This window comes from Sylvia atricapilla, chromosome 3 (genome assembly GCF_009819655.1).
Source record: "Sylvia atricapilla isolate bSylAtr1 chromosome 3, bSylAtr1.pri, whole genome shotgun sequence".
In the NCBI taxonomy this organism is placed as follows: domain Eukaryota; kingdom Metazoa; phylum Chordata; class Aves; order Passeriformes; family Sylviidae; genus Sylvia; species Sylvia atricapilla.
The window spans coordinates 30,056,137-30,074,537 of record NC_089142.1 but is presented as its reverse complement, the minus strand read 5'-3'; the positions used below and the strand labels follow the sequence as shown (position 1 = coordinate 30,074,537).

General features: G+C 38.3%; 1 long non-coding RNA gene across 1 annotated transcript; it reads left to right on the top strand.

Annotated features, from left to right (window-relative positions):
* Positions 1–496: 496 nt before the first annotated feature.
* LOC136358385 (uncharacterized) lies at positions 497–12,680 on the top strand. The gene is made up of 3 exons (XR_010743075.1): positions 497–518; positions 9,034–9,120; positions 12,102–12,680. It is a non-coding gene; the product is annotated as an uncharacterized lncRNA (long non-coding RNA).
* Positions 12,681–18,401: the final 5,721 nt, after the last annotated feature.

The window sequence follows — 18,401 nt, the reverse complement described above, 5'->3', positions numbered from 1 at the left end:
ACCCATTTATGTTGTTTAATTTAAATTGGGGTCAAATCCTGCCTCTATTTTGTTATTCTGCCAGAAGATTTTTATTCTGCAGGGAGTTTCATTGGTTCCAACTAATGAGAAGAGGAAAACAACCAGCTCAAGTTGATGATACCATAAATGCTTGGAATGAAAATTAAACATTATTATTAGCAACTTTCAGCAGGGTTTAAAGTGTTGAAACTTAACCTTGTCATGTGGATCCCTACCACTTAACTTTAATGAGTAACCAGTAGCAGGAGAGTTTCCTATATCGTGTGTGCAGTAGCTCCTGAAGAGAGATATGACATATTATCTAGATTGGTTTATAGAAGCAGCTATCCTATCACTGCCATAAAGAGGGAAACTAGAAATTTAAGCCATTATCTCCTAAAAGATTCACCATAAAACTATGGTTCTACAATTTTTTTATAGTGTAAAGATCATGTACTGGAAGCAAAACTCTTACATATTTCAAAAAGAAACGATGGCCTAAGTGATAAACATGGGTGGTAAGTAAAACCAGCAAGCTGCCTTTATAACTCAGCCAAAATGGTTGTCATAATTACTCTATCTTCTTTATGTTAGATTCTGATAGCAAACCTTGGGGTTTTTTTGTGTTTTTTTTTTTTTTTTTTTTTTGTGTGTTTTTTTTTTTTTTTCTTTTTTTCTTTTTTTTCTTCTTATTCTTTAAAATGTTTCACAGAGCATTTGGAGCAGAATGGAGAAATAGCTGAAAGCTTAGAGATGAGTGTTTTGGAACACTTTGCAGAGCACACTGTCTGGGGCCATAAACACACGATTCAGTTGTAACCTAAAATATCTTATTGAAGTTGTTCTTTCCATTCAATGTCTCTTTCCATATTTAAATCCATACAGATAAGGATACCTCTCCATTTCCAGAGTGAATCTGTACACTTGAGTAGCGTAACAGTAGAGGCAGTTTCCTGCTGAAACAAAGAGGCTTCAGAAAGTAATGAACATTTTATTGCTTTTTTTTTTTTCTCAACTGACAAGGAATTACTGACTACTTTCAAAACAGGGGAGCATTTGAAATGCTGATGACAATTTTGGAAGACAGATGTTCCTTTAGGCCCTGAGTAATATTGATTTGGATCTTATTCTGTTACAAAACAAACAGGTTTTCTTTCATTAATATGGTATGTGATAATATTTTTTGCACATTGCTTTTGGTTGAGGAGCCTTACTAAAGGCATTTTGGATTCATGCCCCACATTAGTTTGCAGTAATAATTTTCACCGTGTAACCTTACTTCTCTTGCATAATTATTTGTTGCCCACTAAAGAGGCAGATTCTCTTCCTAAAGCACATTTTTGGAAGCAAATAATGTGCTTTTTAAAAGGGGGAAAAAAAACTACAGTAAGACACATATTGTAGAGAAGCACCACAACAATGAAGACACTAAGCATTTCATTTCACTTAAGACATCCCAACCGTCTGCTTTAGAAAGCTGGAGCTGGTAAACTGAGAAGCTGTGGGGAGGGACAGGTAAGAAAACCAGCGGCCCTAAATCTATCTGTATTTGACACCGTCCTTCAGCGCTGTGATGTTGTTGGGTAAACTCTTGCAACCGAGTGCGGGACCGAAAGCATCTTCCGCATCCCCCGCATCCCCCGCGCCGCCCGGCCCCGGCGGTGCCCCGATCCCTCGCAGTCTGTTCCGGGGGCGGCCTCGGGGGGCTGCCGGGGCCCGGGGCCGTCAGTAGCTCGGTGCCCTCAGCAGGTGGCAGTGGCGTCCCGCGGCGGGCAGGGTGCGCGGACCCCTGGGCTCCCGCCCCGCGGGGCTGCGCGGAGCGGAGCGGCTGCGGCGGGGAGCGGCCCCAGAGCAGGACACGTCCTTCTTCCCCGCTCACCCCCGCAGGCAGCGGGGGCATCATAATAAATGTGAGGTAATTCCTCAGAGGAATGTCAAAGAAAAATTGATGCAATAAAAACAAACAAACAAACCACCATAACCACCCAACACCCCCCAAAAAACCCCCAACCCCTCAAAAATAACTTTTTCTTTCTCTTTCTTTCTCTTTCTTTCTTTCTTTCTTTCTTTCTTTCTTTCTTTCTTTCTTTCTTTCTTTCTTTCTTTCTTTCTTTCTTTCTTTCTTTCTTTCTTTCTTTCTTTCTTTTCTTTCTTTTCTTTCTTTCTCTCTTTTCTTTCTTTCTCTCTTTCTCTCTTTCTCTCTTTCTTTCTCTCTTTCTGTCTTTCTTTCTGTCTTTCCTTCTGTCTTTCTTTCCTTCCTTCCTTCCTTCATTCCTTAATTGTGGAAAAACTCCATAACCCCCCACAAAACAAATCAAAAGTATGGCTCCTCTATCCATTCAGTCCTTTCACCATCATGCCTGTGACTGGATTTATGTCAGATATATAGATAAATGATGGTAAAAGCGTCATTGTGAAAGGCAAGGGGTTTTGTTAAATTTGGTCAGCGTGAATTGAATGCTGCTATGGTTAAACACTTCTGTGGCTGCTTACACAAGGATTTACCAAGACTGCTAGTCTTTGGCTACTACCTGAAGAGAGAAGATGTGTAAAGAAGTATCCATGTAAAAAAGTACGTTGAAACAATTACATTCAATTACAGGAATTTCAGACAGGGAGATCCTTCTTTATTTGAAGTTCAAATATATTAATCATATGAATGTGTTAAGTTTATCAAAACACAATGAAAGTGTCTGTGTTTGTTTTCTATTTCTTTTTGATGTATTATATATGGTTTTGGAATACCATTTTGTATGGTATCTTAAGTGTTTTAAACTAGTCTTAAGTTAAACTTTCCTCCTTTTCTTTTCTTTTCTTTTCTTTTCTTTTCTTTTCTTTTCTTTTCTTTTCTTTTCTTTTCTTTTCTTTCTTTCTTTTCTTTTCTTTTCTTTTCTTTTCTTTGGTTCTCTTCTCTTCTCTTCTCTTCTCTTCTCTTCTCTTCTCTTCTCTTCTCTTCTCTTCTCTTTTTTTTTTTTTTTTTTTTTTTTTTTTTAATAACTACCACTAATGATGACACATCAAAAGGACTAGGGTTTGCAGAAACAATTGCTGAATGAAGTTTATTTAAGTAGTACTCCTCTAAATAAGGGTAGTTGAGATGCTTAACCAGATTCTGTTCTCCACTGTGTCTGTGCTAACTTCAGTGGAATGACATCAGTAATGAATACCACTCATTATTTTTTGTTATTTTGGGGGATTTTTTAACACATATAGTTCTCTAGTTAAGAGAGAATAAGGCAAGAGTAATGGAGTGTTGGTTTTTGTAGGTTATATTTATTTGCAAGCACCTGTTTATGAATTATGAAGATACCTATTTTTGTGTATTTGGATCATTTGCATATACTGTCTGATTGGTTTTTTGCTTATTTTCAGAAGTTGTGTATCCTCTACTCAAAACTGTGGCATTTTGGGGCACTCATCTGCTGGCTAGTAAATTTTGTCGAGTGGGACTCCATTTTTTAAAAGAAATTGTAGTCTTGTGGTTTGGAGCCTCAGGCAACATATTTTATGGGGGAAAGAACAAATTTTCTTTATTGATAAGCGCTTCAGGAGTCTATCTCTGGAATCCACAGAGGCATATTGACTGACAGTTCCTCTTCCCCTGTTCACTGATTATGATTCATATCAAGACAGAAGAGGAAGTAAGCAGGAAGCAGAGAAAGAAGGAGGCACAGTTTTGGTAGTTCTGTGTATCCCTCTGAGGTTCTGTGCATTCCATCAGAGAGGACCTGCTGATGGTTTCCATGGCTGCACTGCTGTGTTTGCCTTCTGCAGCATTCAATAACACCTAACTTTCCTGGGTTGTTCTAATTGCTTCCCACTGGAGAATATTTCCAGGCTTTTGCTTTTTTAAAGTCAGGTTCTATCCCTGGCTTTATGTCTTCTCAAACTGATTACTGCAATGTTTTTTCATTAAAATGCATGATCTGATGAAAGAGGCTGGTACAAAGGCAGCAGAGTAGCAGAAGTCTGATTTGTGTTAGGCTGTGGAAATGCAAATTCCTGCACATTTTCTCTGTTACACTTTCCAGCTGTCAAACTATTGCACTAGATCAGATGTTTGCAATTACTTAAAATGAAATTTGCAGCTTAAAGATTTCTTGACAAACATGAAACTGCAGGTAAACAAACCTTAATTATGAATTTAATATTTACATGCACTCCTTCTGCCAAAATAATATAAGGAAGACTAAGCATTTATATTTATTGTTACTTTAAATGCAGCCTTACTTACAAACTCTTATCACTAGCATATATCAAATACGTACCTCCAAGATTTTGTCTTTCAGTTGTCTGTGTAAATGTGGGTAAATATGTTACTTTGTCCACTCATCAGAATCTGCTTTGGGAGTAATATTTTAAAAAAGGGAGAAGGTTTGGAAGACTTTGTCTCCCTAAGGATCATGGGTTTTGTGATTCCTAATGTGATTATTTCAGGATCTTGTCACAGAGCTCTGACAAAATGCTTAATAACAAATCTATTATTTTTTTACATAAAATAAATATTTCCATATCGCTAGTGTCATTGTTACAAGTTGTAGCTGTACCACACTGCAACAACTTTAATTATTTTTTATTCTGGATTTAAATTCTGAAAAGTTCTATGAATCTATTTACAAGTGGTATGAGGGTACTGAATAGCACTTGTTGGGTTGTTTTGGGTTTTTTTTTTTGTAATTTAAATAGAGAATTTTGTGGCATTTATTGATCCCTAAGTTGCCCTTCTTTTCTGCAGAAAAGAAGCCCCAAAATCTTCCACTTCCTTCCCCTAACTTTGCTCACAGTGTTTCAGAGGACAGAAACTCTTTCTAAGGAGACAGAAAGGCAAAGTTACCTTCAGGAGATATTTGGAAAGGAGCTTAACTATGAGCGTCCCACCAAGTCCCCTCATTTTCAGTGGATGTGTTACTAAAGGGGTTCAGCATTTGCCATGTTGCCATTTAGCACATTTCTGTCCATTTTGCTCCAAACAGCTTTGTCTGAGTAAATTTGAGATTTGTTATCCATTTCAGACATTTAGTTCCCTCTTAGAGGCATGCAGAATGGGGCTTGACTCAGCATTCTTTCTATGACATGAGAGCATCAGGTTTGTGGCAGAATCATGAGAGGGATTTGCCTGAAGGAAACCTTTCTCTGCAGGATTTTTAAGAACAATTTAGGATGGAGGGTTGGAAAAATAAACAAGTGAAGGGTTAATGCTAATATAAAATAATTTTTCTAGAGAGGGTCTTTGAGCCTTCTGCATTTTTTATCAGAAAAGCATTTGTTTGAGCTAGTAATTCAGTAATTCAGCATGCTGAGGAGTAGAATATTTGGGATTTTTATTTCAGCTTTGTTGGAAACTCTGCATTTTAAGTACTCTAGTCAATTGGTCAATTGTAAATTATGCAGGCAATATAGTGCATTGCAGGAGAGAACCCCAAAATGCACAGCTCACCTTTTCTAAGCTAGTGGGGAACAGGACTTAAAAGAAACTCAGATCTTGGCCAGAATTGTGTTAGTATCTCAAATTTAAAGGACTTGTATGGAACGAGTTAGGAACAAGCATTATTGAGGGTTTAGAAAAAGGTAAGATCTTATGAGAAAGCATCAAAATTAAGATTATTTTCTAACTTACTACTCCTGATTTACTTTGGATGACTTGTGTACAAAGGACAGTACAACAATCCATTAGTTTGCTAGGAGTTCAATGTTTTCTTATCAGCACTGCCAGCAGTCTTCCTGAGCAGATGTGGAGAAATTACACAACATGTCTATGCCTCACTTTCCCAACTGTAAAATTGAAGTAATAATTTGTTATGTAAGATGATGTTAAAAGAAATCCCCATCAAATTTTGGCACTTTGCTGCTATCATCCTTAAGGTGATTCAACAGCCTATGATTATACACATGTACTCTTCCTCCCTATTCAGAAACAGCAGTTTGCTTATCTCTTCAGTCATCTACCACAGATGGAGAGGACTGTGCTCACAGCCAGGATATTTCTGACGTGAGAGGATGTTAGTGAGATTTTTTTTTATATTTGTCATTGGGTAAAATGCATTGATTTTAATATATGACCGAGAGTAAAAAAAATTATTACCAGAAGGTAAATAATTTAAATGTTCTTCTTATAACAAATCTGCATTTCTAACGGAACATTTTGTATTATGTTGGTATATTGCTCTACAGTACCAACAAACATGTTATTAAACACAGCCAATCAAAATCCAACTCAGTCACCCTGTAGATAATTTTAAAATGCCCTAAAAAATTTAATTATGTATCTGTTGAGCACCACTTAAAAAAAAAAACTCAATAAAGAACAGCCCTGAGTTTGACTTATTGACTAGTTCAATATAATATCTGAAAGATTGCAAGCACGTTGTTGATATTTGAACAAAGCAAGGTTCTTCTACCACTTTGTTCTTTGTCACTTTTCTCAACACTCACATGGCACAATGGCTTAAGCTGCCTGGCTTGAGCTGTAAGAGGCATGGGAATTTGCTAGACTCACTGTTTTGGGGTGGGGTAGGATAGAATCCCAAAGTACATTCCTAAGGGGCCTGAAGGGATGCAATAGATTATGCCTGTGGCCCAGTGTCAGGCTCATGAGTTTTGGTGAGCTGGCCCTCTTAGTTTACTGTGCCACAGATGCTCAAACACTTCCTTCTTCTTTTGCCACTTAGAGTTATATATTAAATGCCTCTTTCTGTGAACGACAAGGGAATATTACCTTCCAGCTTGTCAGTAGGAACTATTGTGTGTGCAGCACTTCTGACCATTTTACCATCTGAGAATATGGACCTGAGGACTCACTTCTGGCCATAGTTCATTGGCAGGTTACTGGCATACAAGGCTGCTATGATTAGTATTCTGGAGAAATTACTGAGCAATTGCTTTTGTTCCAAACCACAAACCACACAATATGGATAGTGTAGCATAAAGCACATAGTGCCTATGCCTTAAAATATCTCTTTTACATGTTTATTTTTCCAGTGCCTTGGTATTCTTTATTAAGTCAGTAGTTACATTTGTGAGAGACAGGTGAATTTATAGTTTTCTGAGCACAAATCTATTAATCCAGTGGAATGCTTCATCTTTTCCTCCCTGGAGATCTACTTCTAAATGTAGTCTGTGTCATCGCCTGTACTGTAGTTTGTTTTAATTTCTCTGGTAGAACTGAATAGTATTAAAAATCAACATGGAATAAGTTGTATATAGGCTTAGTTTGTATGTTTTTCCCACATTTGCTCCAGTCAGGACTGGATGTCAAACTACCAAGTACCAGAATTCAACTACACAACTACAGTTATAGCATGTGGGAAATCTTTCCAATGCCTGAGTGCTATTATTACAATATAGCAGGACTATTATAAACAGCAAGTTTTGTAAAAGTTCATAATGAGTTCTCCTGATAGTCTTCACTACAGTACTGCAAACTTCTTTTAAAAAAAAATATTTCCAGGACTAAAAATTTTACAAAAACCCCAAAAACCCAAACCAACCCAACAACCTCTTCCCAAAAAGCCAAACAAACATACCCAAAAAACCACAAGGAAAAAGGTAGGCATTTCACTTACTATGTCGTTTTTTATTATGTTCTATAAAGGTTGCTTAAATTATTGGTAAAAGAGCTTATATGCATCTGTTAGTATATATAAATACTGTCAGAACTTTGTTTACTTAGCTAGTTTATTGGGAAAGACAGGAAAAGGAAAGAAGTTTGCCATATACTTTATAACAAGTAGAAACCAAGAAAAATATAGAGATTATCTCAATTTGTTAATATAGTTGGTTTTTATATAACACATTTTAAATTGTTTTGTTTTCTTAGTGGTAAGCTGATACTCAGCCTGAGGATCACCTATTCTGGGGACAAAACCAGGAAGAATCACATTACAAACTAGCACTACAAAAAGCCCTGATTTCTTACAGATTCTTACAGATTTCTCACAGATTTCCAACAAGTCCTTTGTATCTGATTAATCTCTGAAGACAGAAGGACACAGAGGTTTGCACAGCCATGGTTTGCTTTTGGAAGCCCTGCAACGGTTTCTGACGTGCTCAGCGCATTGGCACTTCCATTTTTCCTGATCAGGAGCTTCATTTAGGCATGCAGACTTGCTTGAGCCATTCCCTTTCCTGTGACAAATGTGATATATCTAAAGCTATCTTGTTTCACGTATCCACATATATCATTGTCTGTCATTTTTCACTTCCAAAAGTCCTGCCAGTTATCCTGCCTGGGCATGTCAGCCCCTCCTCTTGCCCATGCTCTGCAAATGTGAACAGCTGCCACAGCAAGAGGGACACCATGGGCTGTCAGTTCTTTAAAAGCTGAAGAATGTGCAAGTTTGCTTCTCATTTTTAATGCTGCACATGAGACTACCCATTGCTGGCAGTAGATGCAGGTCTAGGAGGGTGAAACCACAACATCAATCAGAACATCAACACCCTCTTTGTGTCGTATTGTTGGCCATGGGCTGTGTTGACCTGTGCTGACTCAGAAGTGCTTCCACAGAAGCATCCCTGAAAAGGTTTAGGATGAGGACATCAAGTGCATTCCTCATGATGGTTTTTACCATCAGTAATCATGATGGTAAAAAAAGTTAAAACTGCTCAGAGCTGCTCTGCCACCAACACTATGTTATTCCTCTTGGCTGTCACATAGGAGAGGCAAGGTAGCAGGTCATGCCAGCAATTGAGTAAGAAGCTTTTCATCTTCTTTCCTTCTGGCTGGCATGAGACCTTTTCTGGGCAGTACTATGGGGGGTGCAGTCATCCGAAGCCAACTAAAAGACAAAATCAGACTTGGTTACAGTTTGGACCATAACTTGTCATTACTGTCACCAAGGGGTCAGAGGATCTGGATCCCTTTGGGAAATCTGGAAATTTGTCCCTGACAAATCCACTGTGCCACCACTGAAAAACATAACCTTGCCTTCCCAAAGCCTAAGATCTTAGTTTATTTGCCTCCATTTTAGAATAACATCCTCAAATTTCACATATTTCTGCTTCCCTTTCTCTGCTGATGCAAGGATAACTTGGCAGAGACTCATGGGCAACCACTCTGAGACAGTTAAGACTCACTTTGCACAAGCCAATGACCACTGCATGGTTTGCAGGAAATTTTGAAAGGTAAAAGCAAGATTTGAACTTTTCTCAGGTTTCAAAGGGTTAATTTTCTCCAGAAGAGCATCTCCATCTCCTTGGCAGTGCGCATAAAAGTTCTTTGAAGAAAATACTCAGACAATGTAATTCTTTTGTTTCAGTTCTACTCTTCAGTAGTTGCTAAATGGAGCCACCAGAGAGAAGTGTCTCTGAATTTCAAGCTGACACCAAAAAGCTGCTTGTCTTAAAACTTTTGTGTCTGCTTACATTTCAAGGCTAGACATCAGAGCGTTATTAGAGGCCATTTTGTCTGTAACTCTGGTAATGTCTGCTCTTTAACTTAAAGCAAAACTAGAACTTTATGAAGAATGAAAATCCTTCGAAACCATAGAATTTTCTAGAGAGAGACATTTTGATCCCAATTCTGGAAAACTTGTTCAGCAAAAAGAAAAATACATAGTTTCAAATGGATCAACTCTTTCCAATTTAGGTTTTTCACATATCTGTATGAAACACAAAAAACCAAATCAAAAAGCCATTGCAAGAAAAAAACCCATAAGACCTTCATTCAAAGATGTCAAAATTACCTATTTTGATGTTTCCAGAGCCTTTCAACCTGTTTTTTTCCTCACATAAATTAAATATAAGTAAAAAAGACAAGAATCTACAAAGCATTTGAAGAGAACTGCACTATTTTAATAGAAACATGTTCTGCTAGTGGTTTAATAATCAACTGTATTCAGAATAGAAGGATTTGTTTTTGTAAAAATAAAATAAAAAAATGAAACTCTTAGGTAATTGCAATATACAGCAGCACTCAGTTAACTGGCAGAGAGTGTATAATGGCATCTACTTCAGAATTCAGTTCTCAAACAGTCATTTATGATATCCATCAGTCAGTTTTCCCACATATAAAATCTAAATTTTCTTGACATTCTTCAGCTCTGGCAGGTAGCAAACAAATATCTGAATTTTGAAAGGAATTTTTTAATAAGGAAAATTTTCTACTGCTGAGATTAGCTACTTCACTATGCTTTTTAAAATTTATTTTAGTTGATTTTACCAGAATTTTGGATTTATATAGCAGCATATGTAGCTTATTCCACAGAATTTGATGGAACTGTGACAGTTGCCTGCATATTTGAAGAACAGGGATTTTACTAAATTAAGGATGTCAATGCAGTTGCTCTAGCAAATAATTATGCTTCATGAACACTGGATTCCAATTAGAAAAGAACAAGTCCCTGGCAATAGCCACTTCCTTGTACAGTCAATTAAAAAGACAACTAATTGGCAAATGTGGTGTTATACTCTTTTAAGTACGTAATCTTCTTTATCTTATAAGCCCTGTTATCATACCCAATTTGCAAATTTGATTTAGAGATATAAAGAGCATGAAGATCACTGGACCCACTTGACCAGTTCTGGAAAACTTACTTATTGTGAAAGTAAAGACCAAAAAATAAGTCTGTTTTTCCATGCCATGAAACATCTTGAATATATGACACCTCACTGATGTAACTGACAGCACTGTAATGTGTAAACAGCAGATTAGAATATTGTAATTATGGGGTTTTCATTGCATCAAAACATATTTTAATGATTAGTCTTATTATGCAGCCTTTTTTACATATGTTAGGTTTCTTTCAAAGAAAAACGCAATGATAAAATACACCAGTGCTCCACATTCAAATTCTAGAAACTTCTGTTAATAAGGACAGACAGATGTTATTAATATAAATATTAATATAATTTCTCCACAGAGTAAAAATGTTCTTCTCATTGAACCCTGGTTTATCCCATACAGTTAAACAAATGGAAAAGAGGTTCAACACTGAACAAAATATTTCTGGGGAAAATATAGTAATCTATTGAAAGGTTAATAAAAAGCAGAAGGACACTTAAATATTTTTTTTTGCCAGTTCCAGTGGGGTTTTAATGGGTACTAAAGGGTAGAGAAGAAATATCAGTATAGTTTCTTCTACATCATGAGTGATTTTCATGACTATTAAATAAAAAAACATGTTCACCGTCACATAGGTATGATATCCAAATAAGACTAATTTACAATTAGAAGAATACTCCCTTAAAAATGTTCTGAGATCATCTGCAAGTAAGGCCTAAATATAAAAACCCCCGATATCTAATTTTTCTACATGGAAATACAAGATATGGAATAGCAAGTTAAGATGAAGGAAACATAGTAATTTGTTTAATAGGCTTCCCAGTTAATCTTTCTGCCTATAAATATTATTTTCCAGTATTTTGTCATACTTATTGATCTTTCTCTTCTGCAGCAATGATGGCAATCTTTGTTGTGTCTGGTGCCAAATTTATTTTAAAAAGCAGTATAACTTTCTGTCGGTAATTCCCATCCAAATCCCTGCCGATGTTAAATCTGGCACCAGTTCTCCAGAGCTTTTTTGCACTAAACAACTACTAAACTTTGAAAATATTTAAATAGTAGTGAAAGATGTGATTATTAACTGTGATGCCACTTCTACTTTCTAAATATTATCCATGTCTTTCTGCAAACACACCAAGGGTCTTGCTGGTGACCAACCCTTCCACCCTCTATCTGAAAAGCACTACTGCGATCCACAAAGGATGGGAGGCTATGGGCAGGGCTGTGGGCAGAGCTCCCTGCCTTCACCACCTCTGAGTTTGTGGAAACTGTAGACACTACTTATTTTCAAGCCCAGAAGAAAGGACAGCATTTACAGATGCTCCCACCCTCCTCCTCCTCCTCCTTTATTCTCCTTTCCTCTCATTTTCTCCCATTTCCAAATTTAGAAAGAAGGCATCTCATTTCTGAGGAGCCTGGTGACCCAGGAGTGGCAGAATACTTGGATATACTCCCTGCTTTGATTGGACAGGGAAATGTAGTGGTGAGGACTCCTTCATTTAGATCCTGACTGCCAGCCACACCATGCTGGAGGTGGGGGAGGACCTGGCTTGGGACCTGGATTTACATTACGAGCTGACAGCTGTGTTTTCCCTTTCTGCAGAAGGAAAGAGGAAGGAAAAAGGTGTTGTGTCATCTGAGGGAGCCTCTCTGTCATCTCCAGCTGGGAACAGTGTCCTTTGCCTGCTGCCAGTGTGCTGCAAACTAGCACTAGAGGTAAAGATTGCCAGAGAGGTAATTTAATTGGCAACATGTCCTCAATCAGGCCTTCAGTGAAACACCTCTGAGAGCCAAGTTGCCTAAATTCTTCTGTCTACATGGACTGTTCCTGCTCTTTCCAGAACTGATGCTGTCTAGGGGGGTGCTGGGAAGCACCCTTAGCCTCCCAGGTCTTTATGCTGAGAATGGCAATGCTTTAATGAAGAGGTACAAATGGATGCATGAGTGGAAAGAGGTGAAGAGCATCAGGGAGAGAATGTGCCTGTCTGTGCATGACCTGCCATCACCTTGCAGATGTGCCTCCATGGAGCACTGAGCTTGGGAAGGCTGCTCCTCTGCAGCTCCTGCTTAGAGGTTTGATGCCAGTCCCTGTGCACGCTAGGGAATAAGCTACCCATCTGATAACACTGGCATCTAACAGGTGCCTTGCCTGGGGATGGCCTCTATCTGCAAAAGAGGTGAATAAAAGAGAAATGCCAGTTTGTCATCACTCAACTTTTTAAACCATTGAACAATAATCAGCAGTGATTCAAAAGTTGGTATTGACAGTTTTGTAGAATTGTGCAATGCTTTTCACATCTCATATATATATATAGTAGATACATTAGTATGATCTACATTGTACATTATAATTTGGTATATGTACACATTATTATATACATAACACATGCACACACACATTATCATTCTTGTTAAAAAAATATGTACAGCCTTTTTATTTATAAAGAATGGAGAGTATAATCGAAGGTCAGACCCTGAAAAACCCACATACCAAGGGAATGCCACATAATCCACCATCCCTGTTCTATGGCAGGTGGCTTTGAGGGACTACCAGAGGACACTTAAAAATTCACTTATAAAGTGAATAAAACTGACTCTGCAAATTGTGAGTTTTCTTCCTAGGGGGAGCTCAATTTCGATTTTTATTGCTTACTTGAAGCACTGGGTTTTCAACACACCACATTTCTTGGGTTGTTTTTCCAATTTTTTTGCTCCCTATTCTGCATTGCAAATCTTTTGTTTAGAACAGGTAGTGAGGGCTACAGACAGCTGCTGTGGACATCAAGCTGGTGAGCTAGTAGCAGTCAAAGATACCGTCTTCTCCAGAAATAGCATCCAGGTTAGAACTAACTTTTCCTCAAAGATTTTCATGCTTCCCTTGAATTGGTTCCAGATGCCAGGCTAGCTCCAAATCAGGATGCAGAGACTTCCAGCTGGAAAAACAGCAGAAGAGGACACCCTCATATCTTCACATTACCAGTCAACTCTTTTTTTCATTTTTCTATTGATAAGCCACCCCCAGCTGAGTGTATCTTCTTTTACCAGATAGAAGCCTGTGTGACTGTCTTAGGCAATGTCCTGCTCTTGCTGCAGGGACAAGACTCCGACATTTTCATTTCTTATTAAAAAAATGATGTGCTCGATTTGTATTTTTTGTTTTCTACCAGGAAAACATCTGGAATACTTTGTTTCTATCTGCAATTTTTTTATTTAAACCCTTTATTTTAATGGATACTCAGAAAATATCAAACTGTAGTCTGTTTAATCACTCAATGCATTTTACTGTTTCCTCTGGATTTTAAACATCTCTTTGTTAAAACTTATTTGTGCAAAGAAAATTTTCATTTTGTTATATCATGAATGAATAGCTTCAGTTATTAATGACTGAAGACTCTGGTTGTCTTCATTAATGCTGATTAAGCCCTTACTTCATGAACTATTTCAATACTTTAAAAACAAAGTGCTCAATATAGGAATTGTTTATCCTCCTGAACTGAACAGAAATTTAGCAATCTGTTTCAAGAGGTGAGATTTCACCCAGACAGGCAGAGTACAATGTTCTGGTCCTAAGATATAAGAATATATTTCATAATAAAATGTTTGAAGTTTATGATTACTTAAATCATATTCTGATGACTTCTTATGAGGAAGAACTAAACTTTTACTTAAAATGGGGAATTACACTAGGGGATAGATTTTTTTTTTTTTTCTTTTGAGGGGGATGTGTTCCATCTGCAAAGAAATTACAGCTAGTGCTTACCAGAGTTTCCCTCCAGCTCCCATGGCAGCAAAAATGTCAGCTATCCAAAAGGTGCCTGCATCAGTAGAAGTGGAAAACATTGCAAGATCCATAACACACAGAGCCTAGTAGCACGATGACTACAGTAAATTGAGGAATCTAACCTTGCAATATTTACTGGGTGCAGCATGATATAGATGACTTTTTTCCCTTTTTAGCTTTATTTTCCTTTTATTTCTCCACTGTACCTTCAAGGCATTTAGAAATAACTTAGTGCTGGGATTTTTTTATGGTTTTTGCTTACACAAAATACATCTTTATAGCTTTTCTGCTGAAACCAATAACATGATCTAAGTAGTTTCAAAATAAACCCACAATGTCTCTTCTGAAGAAAAAAGATTTACCTAAGGAAATTTGCTGGTGAGTCTTTAAAGTGTCCTCTGGATATTATTACTATGCAACCTCTAGTTATTTGCTGTAAGGGAGTCAGATGTTTCCCCTCTTCTGTGTTTGAGGTGGTTATCAGACTTCAGACTGATAACTAAATTAAAAAGACTTAAGTGTTTTTAATAATTTTTGGGTGAAAAATATTTGAGTGCAACTCAAAGAAGAGAAGATAATTGAAGCCTTTTAAAATATAAATAAGTGCTGTTAAAAATAAAGAAAATGATAAGACAGTTCTTTTAGAAGTAATGAAGATGAGATCACAATCTTCAAAGTGTCTTCAAGTGTTTTCACCAAAATATTCTGCTGTTGAATAAAATAGGTATCTAAAGCTAAAGCTGTGCTGCCGCAATTGCTTGCTTGTTTTCCACTACGAAACTCTCCACAGATTGAATTGATAGAAGCTGATGTGCATTTCTTCTGCCAGGACTGTAGCTGAGCAATGTATTAAATTCAGAGTGTTTTTCCTGACCCAGGTGATACTGTAAGCCTTTTCACAGCATGTAATCGCAGATGAACCTGGCTGACCATTTCACCCTGACATTTAGAAACAGAAATATGTGTTTGGAAATTTTGCTGCCACTACAAAAACCTGAAGTAGACAATCAACCCTCTTGAGATGAAGAATAGGGTTGTGATATCTATTTCTGAAACCTCTTTAGGAGCTAAGTGTTGGGTTGTTACTAAACACGAAATACTTTATTGTACCCAGATCATCAAGTACAATAAATAATCATAAATTCTATTTATTATTGAGCTTTGCCATTTCTCCTTATACCTGTATACAGATACAGGTATACAGATACCTGTATATAGATACACTGTTTTCAGTAACTCTGAAAATTACTCTGAAAGACAATTTGGTACTTACAAGAGTATAGACATGAGCTGACATTAATCTGGCCTCATAGCATAAAGAAATTTCAACAATTCCCAAATATCAGCAACTTAAGAACTTGATTTGTCCCTCAAGTAAGAGTGAACCATCCAAACTACTTATTAAAAAAAGTTTAAAAACAGTCTTATTTTTTTTTTTTTAATTTTGGGGAAGAACTTACTTTAGATCTTTTTCAACAAAAATTTAGTATTTCTTTTTCATCTTTGACTATAACTCTCCTTTCTCCTGCCTTGCTCTTCAAACCCACATCATCCTGTCCTTCTTTCATCCACTTTTGAGTACTACCATCTGACAGGAAAAAATCCAATGAAGGTCACAACAGAGTTACATATCAATGCGCTCTTTGGGAATGATGCAAATTAAATCATTGCCTTTGTGCACTGTCAGAACCTCCTGAGTTCTTCAACACCATTTGCAGGGTTGGCAGTGAATGGTGGTTGCCAGACATCATGAGCAGCTACAGGAAAGGGACTTCAGCTCTGTCAAGGCCAGTAGTTTCTGCTGTTCAGGCCATGTACATTTGTGTGCTAGACACCATAGCCATGTTGTGAAGAAACCACTTTCCTACAACTCCTTCCCTTTCCCTCCGTGAAGTAAGTCACATTCTTGGTGCATTAAGGAAAAATGCCATCTAAGTCCCATTCTTTACAAGTAATTTCACATTTTCCCAGAAAAAAAGTCCACAACACAGAAAACACACAAAACACACTTTTCAGAATTTGTTCTGCTGCGTAAATGTTTGTTGAATAGTATCTTCCCATTGCTACTTTTGTGATAACTTGACATTCCTGTAAAGTGCTGCTTTGTTTGAAGAGAGGACAACTGTGCACTGCCCTTGGCACAGCTCTGACTGAGGAGTGATTTCTTCTGACCCCAGTGTGACATACAAGGTAAATTGCTGCGTTGGTTTTGCACGGTTGGTTTTTGGTAGCAGGGGAGCCACAGAGGAGGCTTCTGTGAAAAGGTGCTAGAAGCTTCCAACATGTCTGGCAGGAGATGGACATGCAGCCGCCCAAAGCTGGGCCAATTAGAGAGGTTGGTAATGCCTTTGTGATAACATATTTAGGAAGAAATCAAAACAAAGTGGGTATGCGTGGTTTTTTTCTAGTCAGAGAAGAGGAGGAGGTGAGAACATGTGAGAGAAACAACATGGAGGCACCAAGTTCAGTGCAGAAGGAGGGGTAGGAGCTGCTCCAGGCAGCAGAGCCGAGATTCCTCTGCAGACTGTGGTGAGACCATGGTGAGGCAGCTGTGCCCCTTCAGCCCATGGGGATCCACAGGGGGATGTAGAGATCCACCCACAGCCCCTGGGGATCCACGGAGAATGCAGAGATCCACCCACAACCCGTGGGGGAGGTGTCCATGCCAGAGTAGGTGGGTGCCTGGAGGAGGCTGTGATCCATTGGGAGACTCGGAGGAGAGAGGGGGCCCTTGCTTCCAGGTTCAGCAGCCTGTACTTGCAGGACTGCACCCCGTGGGAAGAGAGCCATGTCACAGCAGTTTTGGGAGGACTCTGTGCCTGTGGGTGGAACTCACGTTGCAGTAGTTTTGGGAGGACTGCTGCTCGTGAGGTTGGAACTGCGCTGGAAAAGTTCAAGGAGAATTGTCTCCCATGGGAGGGACCCACGGCCTCACAGGGGAAGGACTCCTCTCCCAGAGCAGTGGAAGAAAATCTGTGATGGACTGACCAAACCCCCATGCCCTGTCTCTCTGTGCTGTCTTGGGAAGGCAGGAGACAGTTGGGGAAAAAAGTTTTTTTAAGGGCTTGCTTTAATTCTCATTATCCTCCTTTGACTCTGTTAGTAATAAATTCACTTTGTACCTTTAGGCTGAGCCTGTTTTGCCTTTGAAGTGTTTTCTCCCAGTCCTCATCTCTACTCATGAACCTTTGTTACTTTTTTTTTTTCTCTCCTCTCCCCAGCTGTGGCAGGGAAGGGTGAGCAAGCAGCTTTTATGGGTGCCTGGTGTTTGGCCAGTGCCAAACCACAACAGTTGCATACTCTTCATGAATATTAGAAATAAACTTGGAGTGACATGCAGCCTCAGGTAGTGTGCCTCCTGCTGCCAGTTTGAATGGAGCCCTGCTGGATATAATGCAAGCTGGGCACCTAGCTCACAATAAACACCTATGTTTATCTACTTAACTTCAGGTGTCTTAAACTCACCTCCCTGGGGTGAGAATCAGTTACCTGAATGTAGACATCCAGTGCCATTATGAGCGCCGCAGAGTTGAAATGCCCTAGGACATCTGAGTCATCTGAACCATCTGCTATCTCAAATTGCATTAGCAGCTTGTACTTGGATATCATTCTCTGTCTCCAGTCCAAAGTTTCAGAAATGAGGGGTACAAATCCGTTCTTGTCCACCCCACCAGTTTCTGAGACAAACTGGAGTTTTTGGTTCATCCTAAGTTTAAAATAAAGAATATGCATAAAATCCAAGAGAGATCACAGTCACTGATAAGAATTCTAAAGATGAAGAAAATTAACACAATATCAGAAAAACCTCAAGTTTTATCTTTAGGGGTGAAAACAGACAAAGTTCTGATAGAGAATAATGCCTTTGGGAATAAAGAAATTTTACGACTTAAAACAAGAATTTTGACAAGGCCCCAGTGACAAATACACCAGGGAATTAATTTATATTAAAGTCATAAATAAGAGTCTCTAACTGCTAGAACTGACAGAAAAGAAAAAGCTGCAACTTCAAGGCTTTATAGTTAGAGTAGCTTTCTATACTTGGGGAATGTAGAATATTTTCAATGTAAATAAAGAAAAATAGATTTAAATTCTGGGAAAAAGAATTCTTGGTAAGCTACCCAG